Genomic DNA, 16,483 nt, shown 5'->3' with positions numbered 1-16,483 from the left:
AAAAGCTAAGCTAGCCTGGTGGGGAATAAGAGGCTTACTAAATGCCACATGACCCATGGCCATGGTGACAGGTAGTCAGTCACCGGATATATCAATGGGACCATCCTGGATCAGGCAACCTGCAGAAGCAAAATTACCTAAATTTGACTGCAGCTGTTTGCAGCTGCAAGACCAAGTCTGGGCAATATCAGACGAACCACCCTACTGAGCTCAGGCTAAATTGTCTACCTGTAGAATAGTGTGTTAAGTAAAGGTAGTTGGTATCAGGTTTGGAGCAAGAGCTAAGATTCACTGAGAACTTACTATGTGCCAGGCACCTTTCTAAGTGCTTTACAGTTATTGGCTCACTTTATCCTCATAACAACCCTGTGATGAAGTTACAGAAGAAAGAAGTAGCCTGAGGCTACTTAGGTTGGTATGATTCATCTATAACCCAAGGAATACCAAAGGTTGCCAGTAAACCAACAGAAGCTAGAAAAGAGGTATAGAACAGATTCTTCCTCATAGCTCTCAGAAGGAGTAATCTTGTCGATACCTTGATCTTGGACTTCTAGCTTCCAGCACTGAGAATAAGTTTTTGTTGTTTAAGCCACCCAGACTGTGGTACTTTATTACTATACCCTAGAAAAATAATACAGCTGTGTTGATATGCTCCATTTCTTTGGCTGTTTCACTGTGATACAGAATTCCTCAATCTGCTCTCAGAGCTCATTAATTTGTTCTACAGCAGTGTCCATTCAGTTTGTTATTTACATTTTCAAGACTGATTACAGTTCATTTTCATAACAGCCTGTTCTTATTTCATGGATACAACAAACAATTTTTTTCGAAGTTCTTTTCCTTTGAGATGTATTAGATAGGATGGTATTCAGTTTTAAGTAACAGAAACCACAATAAACTGTAACTTGAACAAGTAATAGGTGTATTTTTCTCATGAATTAAAAAGTCCATAAATGAGCATCCAGGGCTGTCATCTGAGGATTAGGCTCCTTCCATCTTTTTAGCCTACAATTCTGAGTATGTGGACTTCATTCTCATGGATGTAAGGTGGCTCTTGCACTTCACAGCATTGGGTATGCATTTCAGGCCAGAATAGAAAAGATAGAATACAAAGGAAGGTTTGGTGTCTATATTAGAATAAAAAAATCATGACAAAATTCCCAAATTATAGTGAGTTAAAGAAAAAACTTACCTATCTTGTGTATTAATGAAATCCGGAGGTAGGTGGTCCAGAGGTGACATTCCACCACATAGTGCCATAACCTAGGTTCCTTTAATCTTTTTGTTCTTCCATCCAAAATATGTGGTTTTAAAAATTTGATCCAACATGGCTGCTCAAGATCCAGCCATCATTTCTTTATTCCAGCTACCAAGAAAGTGGGGAAGCGAGGAGGATATGAACTTACATCCACTGGCCAGAACTTAGTCCCCTCTCGCCTAATGCTGTCATTGGCTTGGCTAAAATTAGGGGTTCTGAAATAAATTAAAGAAGAGAAAAATGAATATTAGGAGACAACTGGTCAGCTCTGTTACAATTAGGGAAGCAAATCGTACCCAGAAATATCCAGCAGACTTTCATCTTACTGGCAAGATCTATGTCCTCTGACATGGTTGAGAAATAGAGTTCTATTAAATCATTCAATCAATCAATCAAGATTCTGGTAGTAAGGAAAAGGGGAGAATGGATATTGGTCAGGCAACTAGTAAGTCTGTCACATTTGTGTATAAGTTTCTCAATTTATGCAGTGATGCTTCTTTCATGGTATTTGCCTTTCTTATATTATTAGTGATTCCTGGTTATATGACCCCTCCTCTTATAATTGGTGTGCTCATTTATGAATGTGGGAGTTCCTGTTATCATGCCTCTGAATGTTGCATCAGTTTATCACAGATTGACTGCCTCCAGTGATTTCAGGGGAGGATTCCCTGCACTCAGAATATTCTGGTCTTTTGGGGGTGGAGACATTACCATCCAACCTGGGTCCTTGCCAAGAGCCCACATTCACTGCTGCTACCTGGGGACTAATGACTTCACTAGTTCACTACCTGCCCACGGGGAGAATGACTGACCTCCCGAATGGACCTTTGGTGGAACCTCAACAAATCACCTCAAGAATTCATCTTCAGGCTCCTGTAGGCTCTCCTTATCCACCACTTCAGAATTGAGTGTCCCCAGAGTAGCTGCTGTCTTTTGCAGAAGTTCTCTGATGTACAGGTTTGGGTCATTTTTTGAAATTAATTAGTTTTCCCCCCAGCTTTATTGAGATATAATTGACATATAATATTGTGTAAATTTAAAGTATACAACGTGTTGATTTGATCCATTTATCCATTTCAAAATGATTACCACCATAGCATTACCTAACACCTCCATCCTGTCATATAATTACAATTTCTTTTTTGTGATGAGAACACTTAAGATCTACTCTGTTAGTAAATTTCAAATATAATACAGTATTATTAGCTATAATTATAATGACGTATATTAGGTCCCCAGAACTTGTTAATATTGTAGCTGGAAGTTTACACCCTTTGAGCAACATCTCCCCATTTCCCCCACCCCCAGCCCCTGGTAACTACCACTCTACTCTCTGTTTCTATGAGTCTGGCTTTTTTAGATTCCGCATGTAAGTGACATCATAACAGTATGTCTCTCTCTGACTTATTTCATTTAGCATAATGCTCCCAAATTTCATCCATGTGGTTGCAAATGGCAGGATTTCCTTCTTTCTCATGGCCAAATAATATTCCATTATATATATGTATGACATCTTCTTTATCTATTTATCCATTCATTGACACTTAGGTTGTTTCCATATCTTGGCTATTCTGAACAATGCTGCCATGAACACAGGGACCAGGGCAGGCAGCAGTGATGGCCGGAGCAGGTGGGATGCGCATCCTTGGCTGCGGGTGACTGTGCAGTGGCAGGGGCCGGATGTAGACACACATGTTGTGATGGGGGCCAAGGCAGGCAGCAAGGGCCGTGGCCAACTACAGGCTCACGGGCAGCTGTGGAATCTTGGCTGTTGGTGTGCTTTCCTGTGGCTGCAGTCTCCTGGAGGTGCGGGGAGGCGGCTTCAGGTACAGATGGAGTACCTAGCCCTGAGCGTGTGCGTGGCGATGGGGCTCAGCTGCAGGGGTCTAGGCTGGTGTCTTGTACTCATGGAGACACAGAGGCCTGGGCAATGCAAATCCTACGCTCCAGTGGGGTTGCAGGGCTGGGGGCATCAGCGAACATGAATACTTGTAGGGCAAAGGCTGATGGAATCTGCAGGGGGCTCCGTGGTGGCTGTGCTGGCCGTTAGTCTCTTCACTGGTGAAATCTGCTGGGTCTGTCTGCAGGTCACTGAAAACCACAATCACTCCAGCTCTGTGACTGCTCTTGGCAGCCCTCACTTTTCTTCCGTGTTCTTAGCCATCTCTGTACCTTTCAGCGTTGCCCATCTGGGTGGAGTGAAACTAAAGCAGGACCTTTGTGCCTGTCCGTCCCAGAGGCTGGGGAATCTAGTCGCTCGCCCTGCTCTTCGTTTCCTCTTTCTAATTGGGAAGTTCCCTCTTAGCACTAAGCAATGGGATGGATGTTGAAGGCAAAATGAAGCAGTCTTCGTTCTTTTTCTTATGTGGTTATTCTCAGGTTTTTTGTTCCACTGTTCTGCTGAAGTTTTTTAAGTGGACTCCCGGGTCCTCCCAGAGCTGTTTTCGTTTGTGGATAGCTGTCTAATTGTTGATTTTTGTTAGGGGACAGAAGCTAAGGTCTTGTATGTTGGTGTTGTCATTTTGGTGACATCACTCCTCCTGGGGCTTTGGTTTTTATTTGAAATCCAATCTCATTTTACTTTTATATATAGGCAATATATAAAAGTAATTTACGGGGCTTCCCTGGTGGCGCAGTGGTTGAGAGTCCGCCTGCGGATTCAGGGAGCACGGGTTCGTGCCCGGATCCGGGAGGATCCCGTGTGCCGCGGGGCGGATGGGCCCGTGAGCCATGGCCGCTGAGCCTGCGCGTCCAGAGCCTGTGCTCCGCAGCGGGAGAGGCCACAACAGTGAGAGGCCCGCATACTGAAAAAAAAAAAAAAAAGTAATATATGGCTCCCTGAGAGTACCTCTATGGTAGATAAAATAAACACAAAAGTTTTTCTGTCATTTCTAGGGATTTGGGGCAGACCTGTGTATGTACTCAGCCCACCCACCCTGTTAATCCAATCCTCCATTGTCATTCTCTACTATGTATTGATCAATAATAGGTTGAATATAATGTTGATGTCATAATGGGTGTTAGTTTCCTTTGGCTAATGTAACAAATTGCTATAAACTTGGTGGCTTGAAACAGCAGAAACCATGTTATCACAGTTCCGGAGGTCAGAGCTCTGAAATCAAGGTCGTGGTCCCTCCAAAGGCTCTAGAATCCTTCCTTGCCTATTCCAGCTTCTGATGGCTGTAGGTACTCCTTGGCTTGTGGCTGCATCATTACAGTCTCTGCCTCCCTCTTCACATGGGCTTCTGCTTTTTGTCTTTGTGTGTCTGTATCATCTCTTCTATCTCTTATAAAGATACTTGTCATTAGATTCAGTGCCTTCCTGGATAATCCAGGGGGATCTCATGTAAATATCCTTAACTTAGTTACATCTGCAAACACCCCTTTTCCAAATAATTTCACATTCACAGAGTCTGGGTATTAGGATGTGGACATATCTTTTGGGGGGCCACCATTCAACCAAGTTGAACATTTGGAAAGCAAAGTTAGAGATACTCTAGTGTAACACATTGCATCATGGAGCCGCAAACATTAACGTTATACATCACACAATGAATATCAGCTCCCATAGACTCATTTAAACTTTTCTCCAACTTCTCTTACATTGTTACCTTATCTGCAGAGATATCTTATAAAAAAGCAAAAGAAGAGTATGCTCACTCACTTACCAGAGACCTTTAACTGCCAGTTTGCTGTACCCTTATGTCCTGAGAGGAATAGATAATAGTAATCAAACAACTCATTCTTTTCCTTACATCGTACTAAATCTTATATCAGCATTCGCTCAGTAACTAAACCCTATATCAGCATTTGCTCAATAATCACACGTGATTTTCTCTTCTGAGGTTAGGGGGAGAGCTGTGAAAGGAATTGAATTATAGTGAACCAGAGTGGAGCCTTTGCCTTGCAGGTGACTCAGTTACAAGTAAGGCTTTTCAAATTCTTGAAGCAAGATCACTTTGGATAATGCCAAGCTACCATTCTACCCCAGCAGCTGATCATCTCAGCAGCAGGTTCTCTGGGGCTTTGGTTTAACCCAGCTTGGGGGTCATTTCTTCCTTTTGTAAGAGGCAGTCAGCCTCCTGCTGTGAGAATTTCTTTTGAATGGTCTGGATTCTCTGTGGCCCTACGCAGCATCCCATGAGGTGCTCTTTTTCCTGGGGGTAATTTGCAGGTTGAAGGATTGAGGTGATGGGATAAGGTGTGAAAGGACTTGACTGGTAAGAAAACTTCTGGGAAATGTGAGGCCCCTTAGGGAACTGGAGAGTTGGGTTTGGTGTGGTCAGACTACCTGCCAGGGTCTGGTTTTCTTCCCAGTGACTAAATAGTCATTAATTTATCCTTGACTTCAAACCCCAGGAGGTTTAGATAACTTATTGGATGGAACCTGGCATTTCTGGCCCAACAGTGTGGCTGGTTACGTTATAGCCAGTGCTCCAAAGTGGTAACCATGTGATAGGACTGGAAGATGGGACCATTTATGATTAAAGAGCCTGTTTCAGCAAGAGTTCATGGTACTTCCTTCTCTCCTCTCTCAGGGATACCACCAGGCAGAGGCAAGGGGTACAGGGACTGTGAAGGTTGACAGGAGACAAGCCAGGTCCATTTCATTGCTCAGGGTTCACTGAGACTTGAACTAGGGGATAGAATCAAAGAGTGAACTCACTGTTTAGGTAGATGATGTAGGACTCATGGAGAAATCATTATGTGTTTGTAATAGGATGCTGAATGGGACTTTTCACCTCGGTTTAGAATTTTGGCCAAAGCACAAATCAGCGAACATTATAACAAGGGCCATCTCTGAGCAGGATGTTCTCAGATACGGCAGAACTGGTATAACTACCAACCACCAGTCCACTGCCCCACCTCAGCTGGTATAACAAGAGAATTGGGAAAGGGAGTGAGTCATTTGAGAGTCGGGTCTCCTGGAGGATGCAGTATTTGTGATGAGAGGTTTACCATCTTCTGGAAGCTCAGGGTGGGGACAGTGAGAAGAGACACATTTTTAAAGATTAGGAGGTGCCCATGAATGGAGGAGGCCAGCTCCTCCTTCCCTGTTTGGACATCTGCTTGGGCAGTGGAACTGACAGTCTACACGTGTCCCTACCTGAGCGGAGGATAAGCGAATTGGAAAGCAATGGCAGGGCCAGGTGGTGGGTGGGGTGATCGGAGAGGGCTGCGCTCACAGCAGTTGGCACGGCCGACTAATGAGGTACCCATGGGTCATCTGGACCTTGCCGAGGGTGCTTGAGCCATTCTCTGGGCTTCACTCTCCCAAGAGTTTGCCAGCTGGACCTTCTGGAACTCTGGCAACAGAAGCTGTAGGTGGTTTGCTGGTGATGGAATCAAGGAGAAGGGTGAGTGAAAGATTTCGAGGGAAATTGCTCTCCCACAGCAGGGAACCAGGCTGGGCAGAGAGGCCTTAATCAGCATTTGGATGTTTGCTTTCCGAGGGCACAGTGGGTCAGAGGGATTGTGACAGTGAACAAGAAAGAAAAGTGACCTTTCCCAGTCAGGGAACCAGACAGTCTGAGATAGGTGCTCTTTCTTTCCTCTGCACTGGAAAAGCTAGAAGCTTTAAAAAGGTAAACAGGAGGAATGTAAAGAAGAGACCATGTCCCTTCTCTGTTTCAAGTCCCTGGAGCCACAAGCACGGTGTGCTTTGGGGAAAGGGAAAACCTGAATTATATATGAAATTGATGATTGCATTTGGACTGGACTAAGTTTTCACAGATGAAAATACTTGGAAACAAATGGAATCTGACCACGATGTCCTTCAGCACCCCACAGGGATACAAGCGGTGACTTCTAAGTGCAGGTTAAATTGAACAGCTTAGTACTTCTGTCCACTTCCAAGTCAATAGTGGATTTGAGGCCGGATGGAGGCTCACACTCAAAGCTCTTTTTATTTTTTTTAATTTTTTTGAATTTTATTTTATTTATTTTTTTATACAGCAGGTCCTTATTAGTCATCAGTTTTATACACATCAGTGTATACATGTCAATCCCAATTGCCCAATGTAGCAGTTAATAAGAGACTTCATCTACCTTATGACTGGGTGGGATGAATAGTAGTGTTGATGCAGGGGCTAGGATTATTTTTTCAATTGAAACCTGATGTTTAGAAATAGCATAGTATTTTCAGAACTCTTCCATGAATTTTTTGTCATTTTTTAAGGAATTTAAAACGTGGAGCCCTGGAAACATCTTCACATGTAGCACCTGAAAATATTGTTTTGTTTTCTATGGTATTTGTATTTTCAAAGAAATTGCTCTTGATCAATTCCACTATTTTACTAATTTGTTAATTTCTACTTTTACAAATTTCTTTCTTAGGTTGATTTTTTTTTTACATTGATTTTGCTTTTTCTTTGCTTCTTTAGTTCAGTACTTTATTGTGAGCCACTTTCCTCTGTACAAACATTTAGTGATATAAATTTTCTTCAGATAACAGCTAGGGTTGTTTTCATACATTTTAGGATGTAGTGTTATTATTATTACTTAGTAGTAAACATTATGTAAGAGTTGATTTTCTTCTTTGAACTAAGAATTACTTAGGAGAATGGTCTTTAATTAATTTCTAAGTGGTTAAATTTTGTTTCTGTCAGCTTCAAAACTTTACCAATTTTTTTTTTTGCATTGTGAACAAAGAAGTTGACAATTTCTGCTCTTTGAAATTTATAAAAACTTTCTTTGTAGTATAGTATGTGACAAATTTTTATGTTTTTTTTATGGGTGTTGAAAAGTAAGTTGTTTTGTCTATAGAATTGAGGGTTAGTTACCAGCACTTAAATCAGTCTTACTAATGACAGAATTTAAATCATATTTATCATTATTTTGCCCAGTTGGTCTGTTGAAAATCAGAATGGTAAGTGAAATCCTTCTACTGTTATTAAATTTATGTGACTTTATTCTTGCCTTATTAAATGTTTTTGCTTTATGTAAAGAAAGTTCATGGAAATAATATCCCTAATTTGAGTTGTACTCTTCGTCAATATAAAATCATTTGATTTCCCTTGAGGTATTTAAAAACACTTATGCAGCAGCAATTTTATTATGATAAATGTTTGTTGTAAAATTTTAAAGTAATATAGACTTGTGTAAGTGGAAGCCAAGATCTTCTTGTTGCTCCCAAGAATTTTATTCCCCTGATGTTCCATTATTAAAAGTCTGTTGTATAATCTTCCAGACTTTAAAAATCCATATATAAATAATTATTTTTTTCATATTATATTATGTAATCTACTTTTGAAATTCAATAATATGATATGGATAGCTGTGTCATTTGTTAATGGCCACCCATTACTTAATTTTTTAAATTTACCATAGTTATTTAACAATTCTCCTTTTTTTTTTTTTTTTTTTTTTTAAATTAATTTATTTATTTTTGGTTGTGTTGGGTCTTCGTTTCTGTGCGAGGGCTTTCTCTAGTTGCGGCGAGCGGGGGCCACTCTTCATCGCGGTGCACGGGCCTCTCACTGTCACGGCCTCTCTTGTTGCGGAGCACAGACTCCAGACGCGCAGGCTCAGTAGTTGTGGCTCACGGGCCCAGCTGCTCCGCAGCATATGGGATCTTCCCAGACCAGGGCTCGAACCCATGTCCCCTGCATTGGCAGGCGGATTCTCAACCACTGCACCACCAGGGAAGCCCCAACAATTCTCCTTTTAATAAATCTTTAAGTTAGCATTTTTTTTTGCTATTATAAACAACTTTAGATCTTGGATTCTGTTTTTGTCTGATAATAATTTTATGAAACTCTATTCTCTATTTTCATGAGCCTGATGTACCTTTGCACATTCATTTAAAAAAATACTGCTTTTGAAAGCTTACAAGTACAGTATGTTTTTATTACTTTCTCTATTCAAATGTCACCTTATCCATGAGGACTTCCCTAAGCATGCTTTAAGAAATAGTGCTTCCGGGCTTCCGTGGTGGCGCAGTGGTTGAGAGTCCGCCTGCCGTTGCAGGGGACACGGGTTCATGCCCCGGTCCGGGGTGATCCCACATGCCGCAGAGCGGCTGGGTCCGTGAGCCATGGCCACTGAGCGGGCGCGTCTGGAGCCTGTGCTCCGCAACGGGAGAGGCCACAACAGTGAGAGGCCCAGCGTATCGCCAAAAAAAAAAAAACAAAGAAAGAAATAGCACTCCCCTCCTCCACCTACTTGTGACTCTTTTTCCTTGCTTAATTTTCCACATGACATTTATCAACACGTGACACTTGTTTGTATATTGTTAATTTTTGTCCGTTACCCCCTCTAAACTAAAACGTAAGCTCCATGAGGTGAGGAACTTTGATCTGTTTGGTTCATTACCTTACTCTCAGCGCCTGACACAATGTCTGGCATGCAGCAATTCCTCAATAAAAAATTGTTGAAGGAATACATGAATCCCTTTGGTTTTAAACTTTATCTCTTTATTTTTGTAATTATTGTATTAAAAATTATTAAGCTTCTAAAGTTTAGCTTTGTTCTCATTATTCGGCTCAAAATATGCCATTTAAGCTGTGGCTTTGGTGTTCGGTTTTAGAAGACAAATCACCAAATGCCCACTCCAGTGTCATTTCTGGAATTTCTGAGCTGACCACTTCTGGCTTACTAGCTTGTTGAGAGATGCCTGGATCTCAAATAGTCGACAACATAGCAAATCTGATAGAAGAAATATTCTTAGAAAGGAAATTCAATGCAACATCATGTGTTGTCATTGACATTGCAAAAAACACCATGAAGGGTATGAATGATTTAAGACTTAGAAGATCAGATGCTATGTTCACATCCTTAACTTGTGTGTTCAGAAAGGAATTACAGTACGAGGTACCATCATAAGATTACTGGCGGTAAGGTGGTGGGCCACTTACTATCCTTCCTCAGCAAACAGACACCATGACATCCAAGAGGGTTTGGAATTGCCTTGCCAAATACTCATACAAAATATTCAAATAGAATGGAAGAAATGCTACATGTTTAAAAGTCTACCTGAACACATAACAATACCAACAAGCAGGACTTAGAATCAGTGAGTTTCTTTTTTTTTTTTTTTTTAGATGTTGGGGGTAGGAGTTTATTAATTAATTTATTTATGTTTGCTGTGTTGGGTCTTCGTTTCTGTGCGAGGGCTTTCTCTAGTTGTGGCAAGTGGGGGCCACTCTTCATCACGGTGCGCGGGCCTCTCACTATCGCGGCCTCTCTTGTTGCGGAGCACAGGCTCCAGACGTGCAGGCTCATTAGTTGTGGCTCACCGGCCTAGTTGCTCCGCGGCATGTGGGATCCTTCCAGATCAGGGCTCGAACCCGTGTCCCCTGCATTAGCAGGCAGATTCTCAACCACTGCGCCACCAGGGAAGCCCCAATGGGTTTCTTGAAGATAAAGAAGTTCATTTGCCGATGAACTGCATGCCGCTGAAGAAGTAACCTAACAGATGAGCTTGAGAGTGCAGGTATTTCTGCATGATACTTGCTATAAGCATTCAGTTCTTAGGCTTCTCCAGGGAAGATGCTGAAATTGCTGTGCATCCAGCGAAAGCTAAGGTTGTGAATAGAAATTCAGAGACTATTTTGTTATCTTGAAAGTCAGTTATGGTGCTCTCTTGCCACATTTTTAGAACCAAGGTTTAAGGGCAAATTAAAGTAGTACGTTCATGCATAATATTAAAAATAAAAAAGTATAAGTGAGAGCAAAAAAATTCCTTTGCTTCTGAAAATGTTCAGAAAGCATCTTCTTCAAGCAATGCACAGAGATTCTGTTTGTGAGGTAGCTTCAAGGAGATTGCATAATTACTATTGCCCAGAGCTTTAAGACCAGAAGGTGCAGAGGAGACAAGATGACTTGAATCCAGTTGCTCCTAGAGTGGGAGGGCAACATTACTACCGGCAGTAGCCTATTCTGACTCGAGTTGGCAAAAAATATCTTCCCCTTTTGCTAACCTATTTGATATTGTCAGTTTGTGGTACGTTGACCACACATAGGAGCAATCTGGAAGTCAACAGAGCTAGGAAATGATTATTTCTGCACTATAATGCCAGTGTTAAACACGTGAGAAGTAGCGTTTTAAGCAATAAGTTTGAAGGGATGATTCAATTTATTTTGTGGAAAAATTTTCAGATGTGTTCTTGTCTCAAGAATTTCATTCTGTGATGGTGATCCCAGTTTTGGTTTTGGCTTCATCTGAATATTGAGTTAACACTTGGCCCTTTGGTATTGGGCCAATGTGTATATTTGTTACATTTCTATTAACTTGTGAATGTGTACAAAAGAATAATCAGAATACAAGGACTATCTAGCACCTACCACCTGATTTAAGAAAAAGAAAAACATGCTATTATTGTCAGTGCCTTTCTGCATCCCGTCCTTCTTCTCCAGAGGTATCCACTCTTCTGAATTTTGCATTTATCAGTTCCTTACTTTTCTATAGTTTTATGATATATGTTTACATCTTTGAACAGTATATTTTTAGTTTTGCACGTTTTTTGTATAAGCAGAATCATATTTTTTTTTTTCTGTAACCAAATTTTTTAACATTATGTTTGAGATTAATCCATGTTGTAACATTCATTTTCATGGCACTATAGTATTTCACTGGCTAAACATTCCACATTTTATCTCTTCATTCTACCCTTTATGGACTTGTGTTGTTTTGATTTTTAAAAATTGTACTCTTACACACAGTATTTCTATGAACATTCTTATGTCATGCGTCCAAATGTACAAATGCAAGAAATTTTCTAATGTGTGTGTGTAGCATGTAGGTAATGCCAGAGTATGAGGTTGGAAGTCAAGTTTCATTTTCCTCATATGGATATGAAATTGTGTCAGCCATCCTTTCCCCACTCCCATGAGTGCCACATCTATAATATACCAAATGTCATTTATGAATGAGCCCATGTCTAGTCTCTATTCTGTTACATAGGTTTATTTGTGTCTTGGGGCATTGATACAATATTGTGTCTTTCAATCCGTGAACATGATATACCTCTCCATTAATTTAGGTCTCCCCTTCTGTCTCTCAATGAAGCTTTATAAGTTTCCCTATCAGAAGTACTTACTGCACATTTTGTCCCTGTGAAGATGCCAAAACTACTGCCTCTCCTAGATTGGACAACATGCTTTTGGCAAAATGCCAGACTCATACCTTTGGATTTCTGTTTTCTTGTAGATTTCGGCTTGATAATTCCACACTCTCTTTTTAGCTTTTTGATACTTTAAAGATCATGATTTTTATATTTTGCCAAGATATTTTAGTTTCCTCCAGCAAGAGAGTTGGCCCAAATTACCCAGTCTGCCACCACTGGGAGGAAGTCCCTAAATCTTCTTGTACTTTCATCCGCTAGATCTTTCCATTTTATCTCCTCTTCTTTTCCCCTCATTCATGGCTTATCTCTTCTGCACCAAACTTCACTTTATCCTTCACTTCTTTCTTCCTGTTTGCTTAAATTTCTTTCAGCTTCTCTGATGGCCTTTCCTTTCCCCTTTTCTTTGTATTTTAATAAAAATATAGCATATTTCATGATCAAGAGAAACAGAAATGAGCTTGGTGGAAGCTAATTACATTAGCACCTCCCTCAAAACAAAACAACAAACCCCAATGTTCATTGCAGCACTATTTACAATAGCCAGGACATGGAAACAACCTAAATCCCATCGACTGCTGAATGGATAAAGAAGATGTGGTACATATATTCAATGCAATATTACTCAGCCATAAAAAGGAATGAAATTGGGTCATTTGTAGAGATGTGGATGGACCTAGAGTCTGTCATAGAGAGTGAAGTAAGCCAGAAAGAGAAAAACAAATATCATATGTTAATGCATACATGTGGAATCTAGAAAAATGGTACAGATGAACCTATTTGCAGGGCAGGAATAGAGACATAGACGTAGAGGACGGACATGTGGACACAGCAAGGGAAGAGGAGGGTGGGACGAATTGGGAGATTAGGATTGACATATGTACACTACTATGTGTAAAATAGATAGCTAGTGGGAACATGCTATAAAGCACAGGAAGCTCAGCTTGGTGCTCTGTGATGACCTAGATGGGTGGGATGGGGGGGATGGGAGGGAGGTCCAAGAGGGAGGGGATATAGGTATACATATAGCTGATTCACCTCATTGTATAGCAGGAAATAACACAACATTGTAAAGCAATTATACTCCGATAAAACAAAAACAAAACACAACAAAAAAACAACACAACAACAGTCCCACCAGGACTTAGCCGTAAAGCACATTTACTTACCATGTTCATGATTCAGATGAAAACTCTAGAAGGAAATGGGGAGGAAGTGTGGCTGTGTTGAGAGAGCTCGGCTTCAGACTAGGATAGGCTTGGACTTCTGTCTCTCTCCACAGTTTGTAGCTGTGGAAACATGGGCAGATCTAAGGTCTGTGATTAATTAATATAAGTTGACCTCTTTCCCTCCTATTGGTTGGCTAATAGATTTATATTTATTCCATCTAGGCTGAGTAACTGCCCTGATGCTCTTTATATTCCACAGTGGACAGAAGAGTTCAATTTTTTTTAAAAAAAGAAAGATCACTGCATATACTTTATCTGAAGTTCCAAAAGGTAAATATTGGCTGTCAGATGTTTCAGGACCTTTATTTTGAAGTTTGAAATGTCCAGTTCACTGGATTGGCTGATGGCACCACATTACCTAATTAAGTAAATGTCTGTCCTTTGGTATTTCTTTGGTTGGCACTAGGAAAAAGGGTTGTGGTTTTTTTTTTGTTTTGTTTTGTTTTTTGTGGTATGCGGGCCTCTCACTGTTGTGGCCTCTCCCGTTGTGGAGCACAGGCTGTGGACGCGCCCGCTCAGCGGCTATGACTCACGGGCCCAGCCGCTCTGCGACATGTGGGATCCCCCCAGACCGGGGCACGAACTCGTGTCCCCCGCATCGGCAGGCTGAGGTTGAGGCACACTCTCAACCACTGTGACACCAGGGAAGCCCTGAATTAACTTTTGATAAGTGTAAGCATGTTAGAATTCCCAAAGGGTCTTAGTACATAATGAAACCTGGTTGTGAATATTTTTGTAAAGTGAAAAAGGTTCTTCTTTTCTTATTTTAAAATATCAAATTCTATTAAAAACAAATGTTGTATGGACTTGAAATGTTACCTATTAAAAATATACTTGAAATATAAACATTTTATAAATTTACCGAGGAGCAGATTTTTCTGAAATAGACCAGGATAAAAAGTAGCATATTGTTACCTGCTTGAATTCTGGCATATGCATTTTTTCTAAGGAATATATTTTCAGTTTAAATTTTAGCAGATCAAGTATTTAGGTTTTCTTCTCCCTCTCTCCCTCTTTCTCTTTTTCCTTTATTTAGCAGTTAATTTTCAAAGCTGAGAACTCCTAGATTTTGCCTCTTCCACTTGTACAGCTTGTACATGTAGTACCATGTACAGATAGCTATACAAGAAACATAGAGGACATCATAGTCTTATATAATACCTTATGTTTTTTCTAATAATTTAATTACTTCTGTCTTCCAGTTCCCTAAGATCCCTGGGGAAATTGTATAATCTTGTGTAAGTAAACTACAAGGACTTAAAGTATAGTTTTGTTATTTTAGGAAGCTTTATTCCAAATTCTAACTTGGCATCCAGTGTCCTCTTTGGATGGTGTGTGCCAGTCCAGCACACTAGCACCTTTTGTTCAGAGCTAAATTGACAGAGATATGCTTAAATAAATTACCATTCCCATTTCAGCAAGGATATGAGATTATAAACTAGTGGAAATATGAAAGGGGGAATCACTGTGGGTGAAAGGATGGGGTAGAAGGAATATTTTAAATCTTATTAAGACAGGAGTATTGACACTTCAGACTGAATGGAACCTTGACTTTGAAGCTGCCCTTGGAAATTTAAAGCTCTCTGGGAAAGAAAATATAAGCTCTAGAATCCAACTGTGGTGAAATTAACAGATAAATGTTTGATCTACCCTGGTGTTTACAAAGAACAGATATTCACGGCTAATGGCAACTCTCTTTCAGGAGGTCACTTCTGACCTCTTCTGCCTCCTGGAAAGTGATGTTTATCTTAGAGAAGTTTCATCTCTACAATACCCTGCCTGTGTTGTCAATCTGCCAAATTAGGAGTTTCCATTACAGAGATTCTTCAAGAGAAAAAGACAAGGATGATAATGCACCCAGAATAGTGTTCATTTACTTATTCTCTCCAGATCCCCAAAGTGCTACATAAATAGGACCAATTAGAGAAAGAATGCTGATGATTCCTATATTAACTGTGCTTGGTTGTAGATGACAGTTTTCTTTGGAGCCCCTTCAAAGCCAACGTATGCAGATTTATCACATCTGGTTGCATTATTTACATCAAATAGTATCATATAATTTTATAGGCATTGTAAGCTCATTTTTGGTATGGCCTAATGCAGCCCGTTTCTTTGAAGGCAGCATGAAATGCCAGGGAAGACATTTCAACTCATAATGATGATCAGGACACACAGGAAGAATACAGTTCCTGCCTTGTGATTAGTGAGGCTAACCTCTGAAGTCCTCACTCTCCCAGAAGTAAGTGCTCCTCTTGGATTTGATTCATAGCAGGGGATGTTTGGGTCTGGGGGATGATGTCTTTGATTCTCCCAGTGACTGGAGAGCACAACTAAGATTTAGCAGGTAAGGACCAGTGATGCGGAATGTCCTGCAAAACACGAGGCAGCCCCACAAATGAGGCATTGTTCTGCCCGAAGTGCAAATTACATTCCTCTTGAGGAAAAGACAGCAAGAACCACAGAAACACTCTGTCTACACGTTGTCTCAGTTACCAATTCTGTGTTATAAGCTACCGCAGAACTTAGTAAATTAAAACAACAACGTTGTATTTTTCTCATGAGTCTGTGGGTTGATTGGGCTCAGCTGGGCTGTTCTTCTGCTCCAGGTGGTGCAGCTGAGGATATTTGTGCAGCTGCATTCATCTGGGAGCTCACCTGGCCTTGGAACCTTCAAGATGGCCTCCCACTCTCCAGAGTCTTTCTCTTAAGTGACTTCTCCTTATTCTGTAGTCTAGACTGAGCTTCTTTATGGCATGGTGGCTGGCTTCCAAGAGATTTTCCAGAAGTGCAAATACGGATGCTACAAGGTCTCTTGTAGGTTAAGCTTGGAAACCACACATCACTCTGTCTCATTCTACTGGACAAAGCAATTCCTGGGGCCAGCCCAGGTTCAAAGGGATGGTAAATAGAAGAGAGGAGCAGCAGTCTCATTG

At 40.8% G+C, this 16,483-nt stretch overlaps 1 long non-coding RNA gene across 1 annotated transcript in view; it reads left to right on the top strand.

Moving 5' to 3' along the window:
* The window catches only part of LOC308621276, a 53,512-nt gene extending 37,468 nt beyond the window's left edge, over positions 1–16,044 (top strand). The window contains exons 3-4 of the long non-coding RNA XR_014016437.1: positions 13,713–13,820; positions 15,669–16,044. This is a non-coding gene — a long non-coding RNA (uncharacterized lncRNA). The remainder of the gene's footprint in view (positions 1–13,712; positions 13,821–15,668) is intronic.
* Positions 16,045–16,483: the final 439 nt, after the last annotated feature.

Source organism: Mesoplodon bidens (assembly GCF_964165515.1).
Source record: "Mesoplodon bidens genome assembly, chromosome: 1".
Taxonomy (NCBI): Eukaryota; Metazoa; Chordata; class Mammalia; order Artiodactyla; family Ziphiidae; genus Mesoplodon; species Mesoplodon bidens.
This window is presented reverse-complemented; position numbering and strand designations above follow the sequence as displayed.